Source organism: Mytilus galloprovincialis, chromosome 9 (genome assembly GCF_965363235.1).
Source record: "Mytilus galloprovincialis chromosome 9, xbMytGall1.hap1.1, whole genome shotgun sequence".
In the NCBI taxonomy this organism is placed as follows: Eukaryota; Metazoa; Mollusca; class Bivalvia; order Mytilida; family Mytilidae; genus Mytilus; species Mytilus galloprovincialis.
In genome coordinates, this window is record NC_134846.1 from 32,430,805 (window position 1) to 32,449,327 (window position 18,523).

General features: G+C 32.3%; 1 long non-coding RNA gene across 1 annotated transcript; it reads right to left on the bottom strand.

Annotated features, from left to right (window-relative positions):
• Nucleotides 1–8,297: 8,297 nt before the first annotated feature.
• On the bottom strand, nucleotides 8,298–18,262 carry LOC143046758 (uncharacterized). The gene is made up of 3 exons (XR_012969265.1): nucleotides 18,160–18,262; nucleotides 11,284–11,538; nucleotides 8,298–8,435 (listed from the first exon to the last, which is right to left on the bottom strand). It is a non-coding gene; the product is annotated as an uncharacterized LOC143046758 (long non-coding RNA).
• Nucleotides 18,263–18,523: the final 261 nt, after the last annotated feature.

The following is an 18,523-nucleotide window of genomic DNA, read 5'->3' on the forward strand; positions in this document are numbered from 1 at the left end:
CAAGTTCGGCGTAGGACAGAGTTTGTTCAAAGCAAACACAGTTTTTGAGTACAAATGCTATCTGCAGCGTAAATACCGTCATGATTCGGTCAAACTCGTCAGATATAGTCTTACCTTTGCATAGGAAACACAAAAGAAATGTGAGAACAAAGTTTCGATCAATGTTAGTGACCCATATTCCCATATGCATATGCATGATGTATCTGCACTGCCAATCCAAAATGTAATGGGGCGAATTTTGCTACAGAAACGATTGATTTTGTAATAGCCATCCATTTACGAATTTTTTTTATCTTTAGGGACAATATACGGTTCAGAAGCGCCTTTGTGTCATTTTTATCAATTAACTAACAAATGAACTTTTGAGCCTAGGCTCCGTGTTGAAGACCGGACCGTGACCTATAATGGTTTACTTTTATAAATTGTGACTTGGATGGTGTGTTGTATCATTGGCACTCATACCACATCTTCCGATATCTATTAACAAGCTATGCATTTCCATAGAAATACCAAAACGAGGACATAGCTCATACGAGCACTGGTGGCAGGGTGAAGTAATTGTTCTTCTTTTAATGTATCCTTAATATTTTCAGACACACCTTGGTGTAATTTTGAAAGTCTTAACATAGACTTCAATTTTCCTGCAGCAGATATGGCATCCCCTAAATTGAGTTCAGAGCTAAACTCTTTATTTCATATCCCTTGGCCCCACTGTGTCTGAATTGTATAAAGGTGTCACAATATCTAGTTACATGTAGTTCTGGAGTTTGGCAGTTTGGTAAGCATCAGAGACAATCTTGGGTAAAATTGATCGGTATATATAGAGGATGTGCTACATGAGAAAGGCTTTTTTTTATGGAAGAACAAATCACATCACTAACAATCGTTATTAATGAACTGACAGCAAGTTCAAATTCTAATTTTTCAGTAACTGTTATACTTAATTGCACAGGTGTTGACTTCAATAAGTACTTGGTTATGCATGGATAAATGATTACTCACATTAATAAGCACAACTTAAAAGACTGTCAACACGTTTAGAGGACTCAGTTTTGCGTAGTTTTCTGGTTTTTTTTTAAAGGTTTGTCTTTTACACAAAAACTCTGTTTTCATATCCAAACTACAAGGAAGAAACTGAGCGCGAGATCGTATAAAAGTGTCAGGTTGTGAGGATACATGTCGATCAGTTTGATCACATGTATGGATTTCTGTTGTTTCTAATTTTAAGTTCCCCAAGGGTGACTGGGGAAACGAAATGTGGTCACTTGGTCCTCTCCCGACCGGCAGTAAAACGTGGTGGGGCGTCCGTTTTTCTGTGCGGGATGTATCAAGTTCGCAGTCACGTCCGGTCAGAATGGGGACGTTAAATCCGATGCCTCGTGTGAAGAGAGTGCAACGTTCTTTGCACGCTAAGAACCCTTGCATCAACTCTTTGAGGAGTCCGAAGGTGGCCTGTTGCAATGGAAAATTTCTGTCCCAATCCAATATACCATCATTTTCCAGTGGCAGTCTAAATTTTCCCGATCATCATCCCGAATGGCCTCTATTATGACAAAACCTACCTATTGTTTTTATTGTTAACTTGTTCTCGTCCTGAACATGAATGAAATATTTGTCACTGGACGTTAAGCAACCAACAATCAATCAATCAATCTAATTTAAAGACGCACCAATTTTGCCTTCTGGTGCAAGTCTCATAACATCACTGATGATTCGCCCACGGAAAGCAGAATATTAAGAGAAGTTGGTTTTAGCATCACCTTGTCACACACCAAATCTCTGCGAATCTTCAATATTACTTTCCCCCCCGACCACTTGCAAGCATGCATATTAATTGCTCTGAGGTTAAACATTGACATACAATGTATTTTCACACAATGTCAACTATAGTCATTATCCGGAAAAACCTCTTATCCGAAGGATTTGGTTAACTTTTATATAAAGTCAAAATTCTATTAACAAAAATATAACTTATTTACAGAAAAAACACGAAAGAACTACTATATATATTCAAATCACTCAAAAATATATTAAACTCTCCTACAAAATCTACATAATCACATCGAAACTATCAAATTGATGGTGAAGGAAAAAATAAATGGTGGAGCTGATTGACGGATAGGAAATTTCCGTAATTAAAAAAGGTACAAATGATGTTTTTATTTTTGAGTTTTTGACAAAATTGTTTGGAATTTGCCCAACAAAATTTGCATGCAGTATCGCAATAATATGTTTTGTCCTCTCAAATGTCAAATACTATTTTTGAATCATATGTTTTCTCGCGTTAAATTTCTACCTAAAAAACAGCTAACTTTAAGTTTGAAAGTTTTACTTGGAGATGGTATTATATTTATGTCTTCATCATTCCGACGATCCTTGATGATATATGCATAGAAAATATTTACGAAAATAGCGGGAAAATTAACCAAAAAATATATTTTTGGATTTTAAGGTAACTACCCAAAACCGTAAATTGTGGGGTACCCCCATTTAAGGGATAAAATACAAAAATGTCACCAGAGAAACATTTTACGACCCGACGGAAATTAAAATAGAGATACTATTCTATCATTTAAAACAATTTGCAGTCGTGTGTTATTCCGGACCATTAAACTCGTTAACTAAGCGTCTTTTTCGATGTCAGTTGCAGTACTATTAGGGATTGCTCAGTATAGATCAAGTGCGTACCATCCAGAATCTCAAGGTGCCTTAGAACTTTTTCACCAAATATTGAAGAACATGATAAGAACTTTTTGTCTTCAATTTGACAGAGACTGGGATGATGGAGTTCACTTTCTACTTTTTGCAGTCCGAGAGGCTGTTCAAGAATCGCTTGGATTTAGTCCCGTTGAGTTAGTATTTGGCCATACTGTAAGGAGGTCGTTAAAATTGATTAAGGAGAAGTGGCTTACTGAACATACTGACTTGAATCTTTTAGAATATGTATCTAGATTTAAAGAAAAATTGTATACTGGTTGTCAAATTGCTCAGAAAAACTTAAAAAATGTACAGAACAAGATGAAAATATGGTATGATAAAGATGCCAGGGTTTTTGAGCCTGGTGATAAGGTACTTGTATTTTTGCCAGTCCCTGGACATCCTTTACAGGCTAAATATTGTGGTCCTTACACAATAGAGAGTAAAATCAATGTTTTGAATTATATTGTAAAAACTCCAGGTCGGCGCAAACAAAACAGAGTGTGTCATATTTATATGTTAAAACCATATTTTGAGCGTACTAATGAATGTGAGAGTAAACCAGTTGCCACTTTAGGCATGGTTAAATTTGAGAACAATCATGAAAAACCAGATTTAATTGAACCACCTTTTAGTTCTCATGGTTCTAAAACTATGGAAGAGACGGTTAGATTGAATAATCATAAATTTTGTCAAATTTAGACTCAAAACTTGCACATCTGCCTTTTGATCATAGAGAAGAAATAAAAGCTTTGGTATTTTCTTTCAAAAATCTTTTTCCAGATGTGCAAAACAAAACCACTGCTGTTTGTCATGATGTTGATGTACGAGATGCTTCTCCCATTAAGCAACATCCTTACCGACTCAATCCACTCAAACTTGAAGTTATGAGAAAAGAAATTAAATATATGCTTGACAATGATATTATTGAGACGAGTAACAATGAATGGAGCTCTCCTTGTCTCCTTGTGCCAAAACCAGATAAAAGCTTTCGTTTCGTGACTGATTTCAGAAAAGTAAATTCAGTCTAAAAATCTGATTCCTATCTGATTCCAAGGATAGACGATTGTACTGACTCTATGGTCAAGCACAATTTGTGAGAAAATTTTATTTGTTGAAAGGTTATTGGCAAGTTCCATTGACACAGAGAGCTAGTGAAATATCAGGTTTTGTTACACCAGATGGCTTATTTCAATATACTGTAATGCCGTTTGGCATGAAAAGTGCACCAGCTACATTTCAAAGAATGATCAATGATGTTATAAAAGATTTAAACTGTTGTTATGCTTATATTGATGATCTAATTGTATGTAGTGATAGCTGGGAACAGCATTTAACACATTTGTATGATACTTTTGATAGATTGTCACAATCAAATTTGACTATTAATCTTGGTAAAAGTGAATTTTGTCAGGCCACTGTTGATTATTTAGGGCATACAGTTGGCCAAGGTCAAGTGAAACCTAATATGGCTAAAGTGGAAGTCATTTTCAAATTTCCTCCTCCTACAAATAGAAAACAACTTATGAGATATTTAGGCATGATTGGATTTTACAGAAAATTTTGTTCAAATTTTGCTACTGTGGTTCAACCATTGACTCATCTTTTACGAAAAGATTCTAAATTTATCTGGAGTGAAAATTGTCAAAACGCTTTTGAAAATAGCTAATCACTTTTAATTAGTCCAGTTCTAATTACTCCAGACTTTGAAAAACAATTTAAACTTGCCGTTGATGCAAGTGATGTAGGAATTGGAGCTGTTTTATATCAAGAGACAGATGTAAATGTTGAGAAACCTATATCATATTTTTCCAAGAAATTAGATAAACGCCAGAAAAATTATTCAACTATTCAAAAAGAGTGTTTTGCAATGTTGTCAGCACTTCAACATTTTGATGTATATTTGAATGCCACTGTATATCCTATTCTTGTGTGTACTGATCATAATCCTCTCACCTTCATACATAAAATGAGAAACAAGAATCAGAGGTTGACTAGGTGGAGTTTATTGTTACAGGAATATGATGTAATTTTAAAACATATCAAGGGTAAAGATAATGTAATAGCAGATGCTTTATCTAGAGCTTATTAAAACACTTTGTATATACTATGTATATTTGTTAATATTATTCATGATAAGTTTTTGTTACACTAAAACTTCTTTTAAGGGGGAGGTTTTATGATATTGTAATTATTGTATTTTTTATTTTGGCCTGATTTGTGTTGTGTGGCCTGATAGTTGTTTACAGAATAATCTTAGAACTGTGCAGTTTAGAAATCACTGGAAAATTACAGAATGATTGAAACATTCCAGAATGATCTTAATAAAAGATGCGTTATATAAACTTCTACATTTTACTAGAAACTTCCGTTGTAACTTTCTAGGACGTTCCATTCTAGAGTTTTCTAGTATTTTCCGTGACAACTATATATATATAGACACTAAAGTTAAACTCACACTTAGACTTGGACATCGATAGACATTAATATTCATAGCAATTGGATTGACACTTTTATTCTACAAACAACATCATACTGGATTGTGACCGTAGTAGTGGAACGAAATATTCAGATTGGATTCCGAAAGATATCCGGATACAGATAAAGATAAAAGATTGGACTCATATTTTGACAGTTAAGTTGACAGTAATATTTGTGTAATACTTCTTGTAAACTTTTGTATAATAAATATTGTTAAATTTTATTATTGATTTGTGTCTTTTGTTGGCTACAATTTAAAGGTAATTTCTGGACGTAACAAGACCAACATCTAAACTTCCGTTTTCTGGAACATCATATATTTAAGAAGAAGTACCCCCAACTCGAATATCATTTTAACCAGAATCTAGCATCAGTGTGTATCTGCCAGACACATTAAAGTATTAAATGGAACGTTTGGCTAAGTGTTCCGAGTTTGTCGGGTATCCCCAAGATAATGGTAATACGTTTTTGACTGAATTCGAGTCTTTCACCACGTTGCATGGTTTATCTTAATTCAACCTAACTAATAACCTTAAAAGTCTAGGTTGCAAATGGTACTAGAACACACCCGCGAAATCGCGGGCATATACAGCTTGTGAACTGTTGTAGGATGATTTTTTTGTAAAAGATATTATGTAAGGAGAATTTCATAAAAGGTATCAAAAGTCCTCTCCCTTTTTCCAAAGTCCGATATTTGTTTCCTTTCTGTTAAATTCAATTATTTTCGTGTGTCTGGCCTCAGACCACAATTATTCTTCTCCTTTGCTACAATGCTTGTTTTGGTAAAATTAAAATAAAATTAAATATTTGCACCGTTTCAAACATGAAATAAATGTAACTGCTTATGTATAGACCATTATTAGTCTAATAAAATATGCTTCTAGGACAATCCATCAGTGCTTTTTTCTTTTGAGAGCCTTATCAACATGCCAATGGTAGGATATGAATCATGTATAAATGACTAAGACCGACTAAGGCTAATTTGAGGGGTGCTGATCCCGAATTCCGGGGCTTAAAACCATGAAATTTCGAGATGCAGAATTTAAAGAAATTCATATCCCGAAATCCCGAAATCGAAAAATATATCCCTGGATCCCGTAAGGATCAATCCCCAAATACCGAGCTTAAAAACACCCGATCCCGAAACCCCGAAATACGTCCTGCCTCCATCTACATTCTACCTTACTTTCATTTTTGCCAAATCACTATTTTCCCTTTCAACAATAAATTTGTATGCCCCATTTATGGCCATTATGTTTTCTAGTCTGTGCATCCGTGCGTTCGTTTGTTTGTTTGTTCGTTCGTTCGTTCGTTCGTTCGTCCGTCCGTCCGTCTGTCCCGCTTCATGTTAAAGTTTTTGGTCGAGGTAATTTTAGACGAAGTGGAGCATGTTTTACTTATTTTAATATATATGCAAGTGGTATGACCCCTTAAATAGTAAACATTTCAAAGAAAACAGTAGACAGACTCAGGGACTTTCTATACTAACATAGAAAGTCCCTGACATAATACAGAGAGTCTCTATATATTAAAGTAGTATAATCGTAGTTTACATATAGATAAACGCGAAAAATAAGTTGTCCTTTATAAGGAGGTATAATAGTTGTGGTTCATGCGATCTAAACACCATGATAATGAGAACGCTCTGATCGGCTTATTTTTTATTCATTTTTGTTATCTATCATACGATTGGTTGTATTTGTGAATGTTTCAAACCGGAAGTCTTATCTATGACTTAAAGTCAGTCCGATGACGGAATCATATCCGGACTCCTTTTTTGTCGTTTTTCTCCCAAAATAACTCAATCTGAATAATCATAAGAATGGATGAGAAATGCGACTATGCATGTTACCTATAGGACACAGAGGCATGATGATTGATTTATTGTGAAAGGAAGAGAAGCGACACACAAAATGAGGTCTTCTAGTTTAATAGTATAGATAACTCCTGAAGCGATGAAAGCAAATCCAACTGAAAAAGTGTCCGTATTCGTTTTAAGGGGGAAAATGTTAACTTATGTGGGCATGGGGCTAACGCACTTATGCATAGTGAAATATTTCAGAACCTAATTTTGTAGTCCGGTCAAAGCGTGAAGGATTTTTATTGTCAAATTATGAAAAAGGGAAAATTACTCGCCAAGCCGGAACATGGAATGCTTTCAAAATTTGTCAGTGGTGCAAATGTCCTTTTTTGTTCGCGCATGAATGCCTCAAGATATGCAAAACCCCCTTGTTTCACAAAAATCGCAGAAGCCTAGGGTTATGGAAAACACAATGATTCTGTTAATGCCGGATAATTGTTCAAAAACAAAGCTCGTGATAATAGAAGAACCGCCGACGATCAAAATGCGCTTTTTGTGACAACAAATTCAGAAGTTAAACGAGATAGTAAAAGTTCAAAAGGAAATGCAATACAACAAAAGTTCTCCGAATACTACTGCGGTCGCTTCATCTGAAATATCCGAAATAAAGGATCAGGCATGCATGTGCAGAATAAGCAACAAGCTGCAAATGACCGACAACATGCGATTGATGGTAATAATAATTATCCAGCACATAGTTGACAAGTAACTAATGATCCCCAATTACTTTTTGGGACCGTGTTTTAAATGTCAAGGTAGAGGTCACCGACAGCGTGAATGTTATTGGAACGGTATGGACCAAAATTTTTCGACTGCAAAATGTCAGTTGTGCCAACAGGAGGGGCATACAAAGAATGTCTGAACAAAAGTTGATTTGGGAAACCGACAGAACCCGGGAGACATACACGTATAGAAGCTTTTTGATTCATTTTTTATGTTACAGGACATAGAAGAAGAAGGTGTGGTCGGCAACACAACAAAAAAGGAAGAAAATGAACCTAAACGTTCGAATAATAAAACAAAACCAACAAAGAGTACAAATGTAAGCTGTGTGACTTTACCACAAGATATAGCCGAGTAGCATCTTTGCCCTTTAAAATTCCTGGGCGAATACCAGTTAAAAGATCTTGAGAATATAAATAACTTCTTTCCGGCCCTAAAACTCCGTTTGACTACTACATTATATCGCATTCACATGTATGTTCAAAAATAATAATTTTTTTTCAACAAAAATTGCGTAAAAATTACTTACTAGAATTAGTAGAATGATCTTCACTCGGAATATTCATTTTTTTCGTTGCAGGGGAAGTCCGTATCCAGTTGACATAATTAGATCGGGTGACATTCCTCCAGTTACACCAAGAAAACTCAAAACTGCAAGCCAAGTTCCTTGGAACTACAGAAAAACATAAGAATTAAACATGTTAAATACAGAACTACTTCAGACTCTAATCACATCGAATATATATATATATAGCTTATTTGGTCTTAGATGTATGATTGTTATTGGCGATGAACTAGCTGTCAGTAACTGCGAGTACTCTACATAAGACTTATCAGTAACGCTCATATCAAAATATTTATAAAGCCAAACAAGTACAAAGTTGAAGAGCATTGATGATCCAAAATTCCAAAAAGTTGTGCCAAATACGGCTAAGGTAATCTATGCCTGGGATAAGAAAATCCTTAGTTTTTCGAAAAATTCAATGTTTTGTAAAGAGGAAATTTATAAAAATGACCACATTATTGATATTCATGTCAGCACCGAAGTGTTGACTACTGGGCTGGTGATACCATTGGGACGACGAAACTTCCACCAGCAGTGGCATCGACCCAGTGGTGTAAATAGTTATCAAAGGTACCAGGATTATAACTTAGTACGCCAGACGCGCGTTTCGTCTACATAAGAATCATCAGTGACGCTCATTACAAAATATTTATAAAGCCAAACGAGTACAAAGTTGAAGAGCATTGCGGATCCGAACAGTGACTTATAGCTTTTAATTTCTGTGTCAGTTGGTCTCTTGTGGAGAGTTGCCTCATTGCAAGCATGCCACATTTAAAACATTTTATCAAATGGTTGTACAATCGGCGAGTTTTCAAATATAAGAAAACCGATATAACTGTGAATCTAATACCAACCAGTGGTAACTATTGCTAACTGAAGATGAAAGGAGAGCCTTTCCAATGCAATTTCTCATGACATTAGTATCTGATCAAAGCAACAAGGTTCGAAAGGAAAAACGGAGGTTTACAATACATTCATATATGATAGAATAAATTTACACTTTAAATTTTTAATGTTCCAAATGAATCTTAAATAAATGAGCTGGCCGATATAGATGGATGTTTAGTATCGAATAATGAAATTATTTCTTTAAAGAAAGGCATGGCCAGATGCCTTTACAAATTTTGGTAACCATTATTATTCAAAGGCATCTTTGTTAGCAATTTCTTTATTTTCATATACGCCTCTGTGTAATAAGAACGATGTAACTATAGCCTCCTTGTGAGAGGAACCTCAATACCTTTGTATTAATATGCACAACAATTAAGGCTAAGAAAATCTCAAAAGAATGGTAAAAAATATGAGGGCAATTTAGGATTTAGCGTTCTTACAAAAGGATATTGCCTCAATCTGATATATAACAGAAATGTTGTTTTCACTACAACTTTCAAAAGGTATGATTTCGAAAAAAATCAACATTTAAAAATGTATGTTTAAGTTGTAAGGAGATATCCGATTCTGCGCTATGTGCATACTAATTCATGTGCAAATAAATCAACAATTCAAAATAAGAAAACAACACCAAGGCAACCAAATACGTATTTGATAGTTTTTTCTTTTTTCAAAGTGTACAATTCAGACCGCCATTTAGCCTCATAGCATCAAGAGCAACAGTGCTTAATTGTTTTAATCAATGGTACATAAGATGCGTTTAATATTTCAATGTCATCGAAAATGTTTATAGAAATTAAATCTCACTCGTTGTGTCTCTGTTGTGTTGTAGTTATCTTATATTTGATACGTTTCCCTCAGTTTTGGTTTGTAACCTGGATTTGTTTTTTCTCTATCGATTTATGAATTTAATATAGTGGTAGATAACTGTTGCCTTTATTTATTCCATAACGGTCAACCAACTCGTGATGGCCTCCGTAAAATTTACAAAGGGATGATTTCACATTCACCATTCGAAACTCTTGGTTTATTAGATTCCTTGAGAGCAGCATTTCCCTATCAAAAAAATCATAATAGGAAATACAAGCACGGGAATATTGTATCAATTGGGGGATACATTCCTTATGCAGGTGCTGCTGGTATGTTGCTACTTAGAAATGGAACGTTCACAATTGGAAAGCTGAAATCACCTCTTTTGTCTTAAAGTTTGGTTTTCAACCGACCCTCATTGTCAATTTCTAGATGTAAGTCAAGATATGAAACTTAGCTGCAGATCAGTAAGATATCAAACCTGTATTTTGAAATACGACATTTTAATACAAACGTTTTTCTTATTTCTTCTTTTAAACATGACATTAATATACACTTTCTCGTGGTCAGTTTCAGATATTCAGAGATGACACCAGAATTCGATTCTTTACCAACCTTTATTCATACGAAATTTTGAAACATTTTATAATTGAATTATAAGAAAATGGTTGGATTAACCTGGTTTTATAGTTAGTTTTACTTTCTACTTGTTTGATAGTTCTACTAACAGTCCTGTCATATAACGATTTAGGTAGAGTTCTACGAAATATTTGTTCTCCTATGTCCTGCTATTACGTTTTATGGGAGTTTGAGTATTGTTGAAATTGTAGAGTCGGGTCAAGATAATAATGTTTTGAAAGCTAATGTAATTATAGGTTTAAATGATGAAAGCATAACTATTACAACTTATAATTCCAAAAATATAAATTACTTGCAGCCTTTTATTGCCATGTTAAAGTTACTTGTAATCATGATTGTTCGTTTGTTTTACTTCTACAATACACGGTCTAGATGTAAACAAAAACAATGAGTATGACTTCTTTAACATCACCACATTATAATATGCCTCTACCAAGTCAAGATACACGAATCGATTTTTTCAAAGCATCCATGTCTAGGTGGATGGCATTGTTTGCTGTAATGTTCAATATTTTTTGGTTATTTCTGCAATTTTTTTTATATATTACAACATTGGTAAAAAACAATGCTTTTGCAATTCTAAAAGTGATATTTTGAATAATAAAAAATATATTACCAAAACACGTATAAGACAGATTAAAATAGCGGTTTTCTCTCAAACAGGAATAATTTAACGGATAATCTATGATGCAACTTTGGTTGTTATTACAACTTCCTTTAATATTGTCAAAGTCGCTGTCACTTAATACACATTCGTCTCTTGAACAAGTACTATTTTCTCCATTTATGGTTGCATCCTCAATTTTTATTACATAAGGGTCTGGACAAGTTAAGGTATTCGGTGCCTTTGATGAATATATGATAATCTGTTCTGCAAAATAAAAATGATATTCGTAGAGATGATTTCAATTTTGTGAGTATAAGAAACATTAAAATCTTCTTCCTTTACTCAGTATAAATGTAGCGGTAACGTATCAATAAATTTGTATAAAACCAAACAACGATATGTACTTGTATAGAGTCATTGTATACATTCAATGCAAAGCTTAACATTCTTATTTGTATATCGATATTCATTATCACACTATTGATAATAATTAAAAAAAAAACATAACTTCATTTTCAGTAGAATTGCACTTTTATCGGCTGAGAGTAGAGGGTTCGTTTAATCTTTCCCCGACAGACCTAGCTAGTGCTACATTGAATTTTCTTATAATTGTGGTCTGTGATACATGTATATTTCTCGCGTGAAAAGATAGATACTATTTAAATCACATCGAACAGAGAGTGATTTGAACAAGTGATAGAAAAAAAAACGTTAATATGATTGGCCTTTCCTGCAATGTGCTACAAAATTGCAATATTTCCTTTATTTGTTACTCGTTGGGTCAATGATGAATTTCAAAGTTCAGATTTAACCCCAGGCAACGGAGAATTGTGAATGCTTCAACGGAATGCAAAATACTGAAACAGTCTTTTTGGCAAATTCATTTTTTCCATTCTGAAGAGTACAATAAGCTTAAATATGTTTCATACTAACAGAATTTTGGGTCATATAGTATGCTTTATTTTTTTTGTTCAAACATTAATGAAAGTGAAAAATTCGATTTTAGCAACCAGTTTTGTTACGTTTTGTCAAAATAATCAAAGGAAAATCGCTAAATAATAATTTGGCCTCATTGAATCCGTATTCATGTGATCTTGAAATATAACCTCTTAGCTAGAGATTGGTTACGCATGAACTAGTCGTGATCAGCTAGTAAAAGGAAAAGACTGTAAACGTTGACAGTGAAGCACGAGTAAACAATTTGTTTGACTAAATAGATCTACAAAAACTCACTCTATATCTTGAACAGGTAAAAAATGATTATTAACATTTTGTTTTAACCTATAATATGATTCATCCAAACATAGAAAAATCCTATTCCACGATTTTGATTTCGCGTTCTATTTATATCTATGTTATATAAGTATATATAATCCTTGACAGTCTTCGGAAGGTCACTTACATGATTAGTTAGATGGCGTCTAGACTATAATACACGCGAAACGCTTATTCATAATTTCGAGTTTCTGCGTCGTAAATTGTTAATTTAAGATTATTTTTATTTGGATATACGTTTTAGTATGCTATAAGTTGTGTGAAATATCATAAGTGTCTATTTAAACGACAAGGATGCTGTTTGTTTGGTTACTGTTTCATAGAAATATTTCCTGTATCTATTCATATCCATTAATGAACAACTAGAATATATTTCAATAGTCATTTGTTGGACATGAATATATTATTACTGGTGCAGTTAGTGCGTGTGTTACAGATCTGGCAAAAAAAGTGACAATAGTATTGACACTACCGTAAATCAGTTGCTATTGATACATGTATGGTAAAAACTTCACATGCACACAAGGTAAAACTTACTAAGAATGATCATCTCAAAATTTTAAAAACACATTGCATTTCCTTTTATTATTTATATGGATATATATTATAGTACATAAGCAATATATTTGTGTTCACAAAAAGAAAGATATGCATGTGTACATATAATATAATGATCAAGCTGTCAGTCTAGAGGACTCTTATAAGGGATTTCTAGAAATATAATTGTATACAATGACAATTTGGTGTTGTACACGAAGTACAATATTCTAATTTTTGTGGTTTATAAATGAAAAAAAGTATTCAATTTGTGTTTTCCTTGGAAAAGGAATGAAATACTAAGGTTTTTCTACCTCAGGATTATATTACAAAATTGTACCTTAGCTGTATTTGGAAAAACTTTTAGGAAATTTTGGTCTTCATTGCTCTTCAACTTCGTACTTTTTTGGCCTTTTTAACTTGTCACGGATTCGAGCGTCACTGATGAGTCTTTTGTAGAAAAAACGCGTCTCTGGCGCAATTACAAAATTTAAGCCTGGTATCTATGATGAGTGTTTTTACACGCCCCTTTCAAGAAAATCTTATATAACCATTAAAACTAACATCATCAACATTAATTATTATACAATTGAATTTGTTTAATATCTGCACATTTATATTTTGATTCCCTTTATCATTTTTATAGCTCCAAATATTTTTTTTTCTCCGAAAGAGTCTTATTTTATTTAGAATTCATAATCTTCCCTTGTAGCTAGGTAAACCGTGGAGGTTTAACGGACACTTTATAAATGACAGTTTAAATCATTCAGATGGAAGGAACTCTCACATTAACACTAATATTAACTATACTTATGTAAATACAGATATTGTTCCTCTATTGTCATTAAATGTTTGTGAATTAAAACGGAAACTACTGTATCAAGAATTTAGATTTATTAAAATGTAATGATTTATTATGTCTTACTAAAACAAAATTGGACGATTTAGATGAAATTAGTTTTGAAGATTTTACATTTCATTATTCAAATAGGAAAACATTTACCAGCTTTAGATAAGGTGGGATAGCTTTAGGCTATAGATCACAGTATGAAAAATGTATTCATTGTATAGAAACAGATTTTCCTTTTGTTTTATGGTTTAGGGTAGATAGAATTTTATTTAGAACTGAAGATGATATAATAATGGGTATAGTGTATATCCCACCTGAAAATACTCGTTATACGTCTGAAAATGTGATGTCAGAAATTGAAATAGAATTTCTTGAATTACAAAAGAATAGTAACTGTACTTTTCTTCTTGGTGATTTCAATAGTCGCACTGCAAATGAACAAGATTTTTTTAATATATCTGAGAATATTTAACCAATTTTATAGATGTAAATGAGTTGAATGACATTCATGTCTTCAAGATCTTAAGATACCAAGAATACGTAAAATAGTTCTGATACTGTTGTCAATACATATGGAAGAAAATTAATTCAATTTTGTACATGTATATTTTAAACGGAAGAGTCGGTAAAGACCGAGTACTTGGTAAACCAACAAGTCGAAGTATTAGTGTAGTAGATTATATTTTATGTACTGCTAATATTTTATGTAAAGTAGATGATTTTGAAGTTTATGATTTTTGTAATTTATTCTCAGATATACACACTCCTTGTCTCTAACTGTAAATGGTTGTTATGATACACAAGGTGAAAGCGAAGTAAATAATGAAAAAATTTACACATTGGTAAATGGAAACATGAAAAGACAATTGAATACAAAAACAACATTGACGTTGATAAAGTAAACGAATTATTGTTAACTGTAATTGTAAAATGTAATGTTTAAATATGATGATATAAGTTCAGTTGATCAAGGTACTGTAGATAGTATTGTAAGTGATATTACGACTGTATTATTGAGTGCTGCAAAAGACACTTTGGGGGTATTTATTAAAATTCAAAAAACATTGGTCGGGAAGGGAATTTTTCAAACAAAGATTGGTTTAATAAAGACTATAAAAAAGTAAGGCAAGAATATGGCTATGGCTCTAATTTATTTAAAAAAAGACTTTGGCAGTCAGAAAGACATTACAAAAAAGTCATGGACGAGAATATTAAACTATATAACGAAAACTTGCGCACTAAGATGAGAAATATGCGATTCAAAAACCCCAGGGAATTTTGGAAAATTTGGAATAAAGTTAAACATAAAAACAATTGTAATATCACCACTGAGTCATTTATTAATTTTTTTAAAGATAGTATGAAGGAGATACTTATGATATTAGCAATGATGTTAGCCAAGAATCTTCAAATTCTATGTTAAATGAAAGTATTACAGCTGATGAAATATTAAAAGCTATAAAACATATAAAAAATAACAAACCGTCGGGTGACAATATGATTGTAAATGAATACATTTCCTCGTCTATTGATTGTATGGTTGATATTTATGTGTATATATTTAATATTATTTTTGATTCGGGTATTTTACCCGAGGCATGAATTATAGGTAATGTAATACCAGTCTTTAAGAACAAAGGTAGCTCTGCCGAACCACAGAATTACCGTCCTATCACTCTTTTGTCATGTCTTGGTAAGATTTTTACTTCTATTTTAAACACTAGATTATGTGATTATCTTGATGAGTACTCTATGTTACTAGAAAATCAAGCCGGTTTCAGACATGGATATTCAACTACTGATCATTTATTTTCAGTATATGCACTATTCGAGTTACTAAGATTAAGGAAGAAGAAATTTAACTGTACCTTTGTCGACTTTGAAAAGGCCTTTGATTTTATACAAAGAAATTTTTTATTATTTATTATTTAAACTTTTAGAGAATAATATAAATGGCAAATTTTCCGTATTATACAAAATATGTACGAAAATGTAAAATCACGCATTATATTTAATGGTGAGAAATCAGAGTTATTAGCTTGTGAAATGGGTGTAAGACAGGGAGAAAATCTTTTCCCTGCTCTGTTTGTAATATTTTAAAATGATTTACAGCATTTTTTTGAAGGCAAAAGTGTACATGTACTTGGTGTAAATTCTATTAGTGATGACCTCGAACACGAGTTAACAGTATTTTTAGAAATATTTATGTTATTATATGCGGATGACACTGTGATGTTTTCCGAGAGTAGTGAAGATTAACAAAACATGTTAAATAAATTTGATACGTATTGTGAAAAATGGCAATTTAAAATAAATGTTAACAAGACGAAAGTTCTTATATTCTCCAAAGGGAGACAACCCAAAAATATTAGATTTGTTATACATAATAGAGAACTAGAAACTGTTACTGAGTATAAATACCTCGGTATATTTTTTGCTAAAAGTGGTTCTTTTTGAAAGACTCGAAAATATATTTGTGAACAAGCTACAAAAGCAGTGTATGGTATTTTAAAAAAGTTTAGACAAAACAGTTTGACTATAGATTGTCAGTTAGACATGTTTGATAAGATAGTTTAACATATTCTTCTTTATGGTTCGGAAATTTGGGGATTTGAAAATTTTGATTTGATAGAACGTGTACATTTAAAATTTTGTAAGCTTGTTATACATTTAAAAAAAGAGTACACCTAGCTGTATTGTTTATACGGAAGTGGGTAGATATCCTGTAATTGTTAATGCCAAAGTTCGTATAGTTAGTTTCTTATGTAGATTACTATGTGGTAAAGAAAGTAAAATTTCATGTCTTTTAAATAAACTATTGTATATTAGTTTTCATAACTATGGTCTTAACTGTAAATGGATATCATTTGTAAAAAATGTTTTTGATACCTGTGGAATGTCAAATTTAGATGTGGAAGTCACCGATTACCTATCGAGACGGGAAGGTGGAATAACATATCAAGAAATGATAGGTTGTGCCATCTTTGCGAATCAAAAGACGTAGATGATGAATATCATTATGTTATGTCATGTAATGCTCTAAATCAAGAAAGAAAGAGGTTGTTACCATACTATTGTACTCTTCGTCCAAATATTTATGAATATCAACAATTAATGAGCTCTAATAATTATATTGTTCTTGAAAAACTTTTTAGATTGATAAAAAATTATAAATGTGAGGGTCACCCCTCCTGGTTAGTTTGTAATTTAATGTTTATGTTTGTATTGTTCACATGTGCTTCAATAATTAATGTAATTGTTTATATATTCTCTGTAACTATGTAATTTGTAGTTTATGAGAAATAAAATTCATTCATTCTTTATAAAAATCCCCGATCGAACTCTTCTTCAAAACTGTTTAATTTTTCATAGCTGGTCTATAGTCATAAAGCAATCAAATGATTCTTTGGATTAACCACAAAGTATTTTCAACTTGTTCTTTGCTTGTACTTGTCAGACTAATTATCATCAACACTCATTAATAGTTCAAGATGTAGAAACACATTTTTCTTCTGTGGTTTTTGAATATTAAAAAGTAACAAAAACAGTTGAAAAGAAAAAAAACATATAAAATAGTTTCTTTTATATAGTGCAACTAAAAGTTTTAACGTGGAAATTTTTGTTACGCATATTTGAAAAGAACGTATTAACATCTCATCTTGGTTTACCTAAAGAAATTGACACATTTATTTTCATATTTATTTTGTCACGATGATTTCTTGTATTTTACAGTGTTTTAACCCGTCTTTGTATTTAATACGATGATTTACTTGTAAATATAGTAATCAGAGGTACCAGGCTTATAATCGGATACAGTAGACATGCGTTTCGTCTTCATAAGACTCACAAGTAACGCTCAGATAAAAAATGCAATTGTTACGAATCTAAAATCCACGGTAAGGATGATGTACTATTATATAGTTTTATTTATTACTTATAATTTCATGGTGTTTACAAATGTTAAAAACAGTTCGAGGAATTTTGCGTTGTTAGTTTATGTTTTGAATTATGAGGTTGAATGTCGATTTGGTATCGTTCGCTTCTATTTGTACAATTCGAATAATGTTTATTTATACTCGAAATGAAACAGAATTTTGCTACTTCGACGAGATCAAATTGATTTCAATCCAACAATAGAAGATTGATTGATTTATTTTTGAATTGTTCTTGTACATTTGTATACATTACAACATCAGACTTGCAGTAGTTTGATAGTTACTTACCAGCTTTTGTTAACAGAAGTTTATCAGTTCCATAAATGTACACGAATAACACAAAAACTGACCAAATTTGCTTCATTCTTTTCAAGTGCAATTTTTCCTCGAGGAAGTATATACCTATTTTTAGTTTATTTATGGATCTTGTGGTCACATGTATATCATTCAATTCTATATACACCCTTAATTGTATGTTACAGTTCGTTAAATATATTTTAGTTATGCGGTCACATTTCGTTTAAATACCTGTAAATGTTAAAATATAACTTCCTCACACACCTTTTTAAAAATCTGACAACTTTATTACCTGAGTGTACATATATACAATGCTCTTCTATATTTTTTTATGAGGATGATTAAAAATATAACT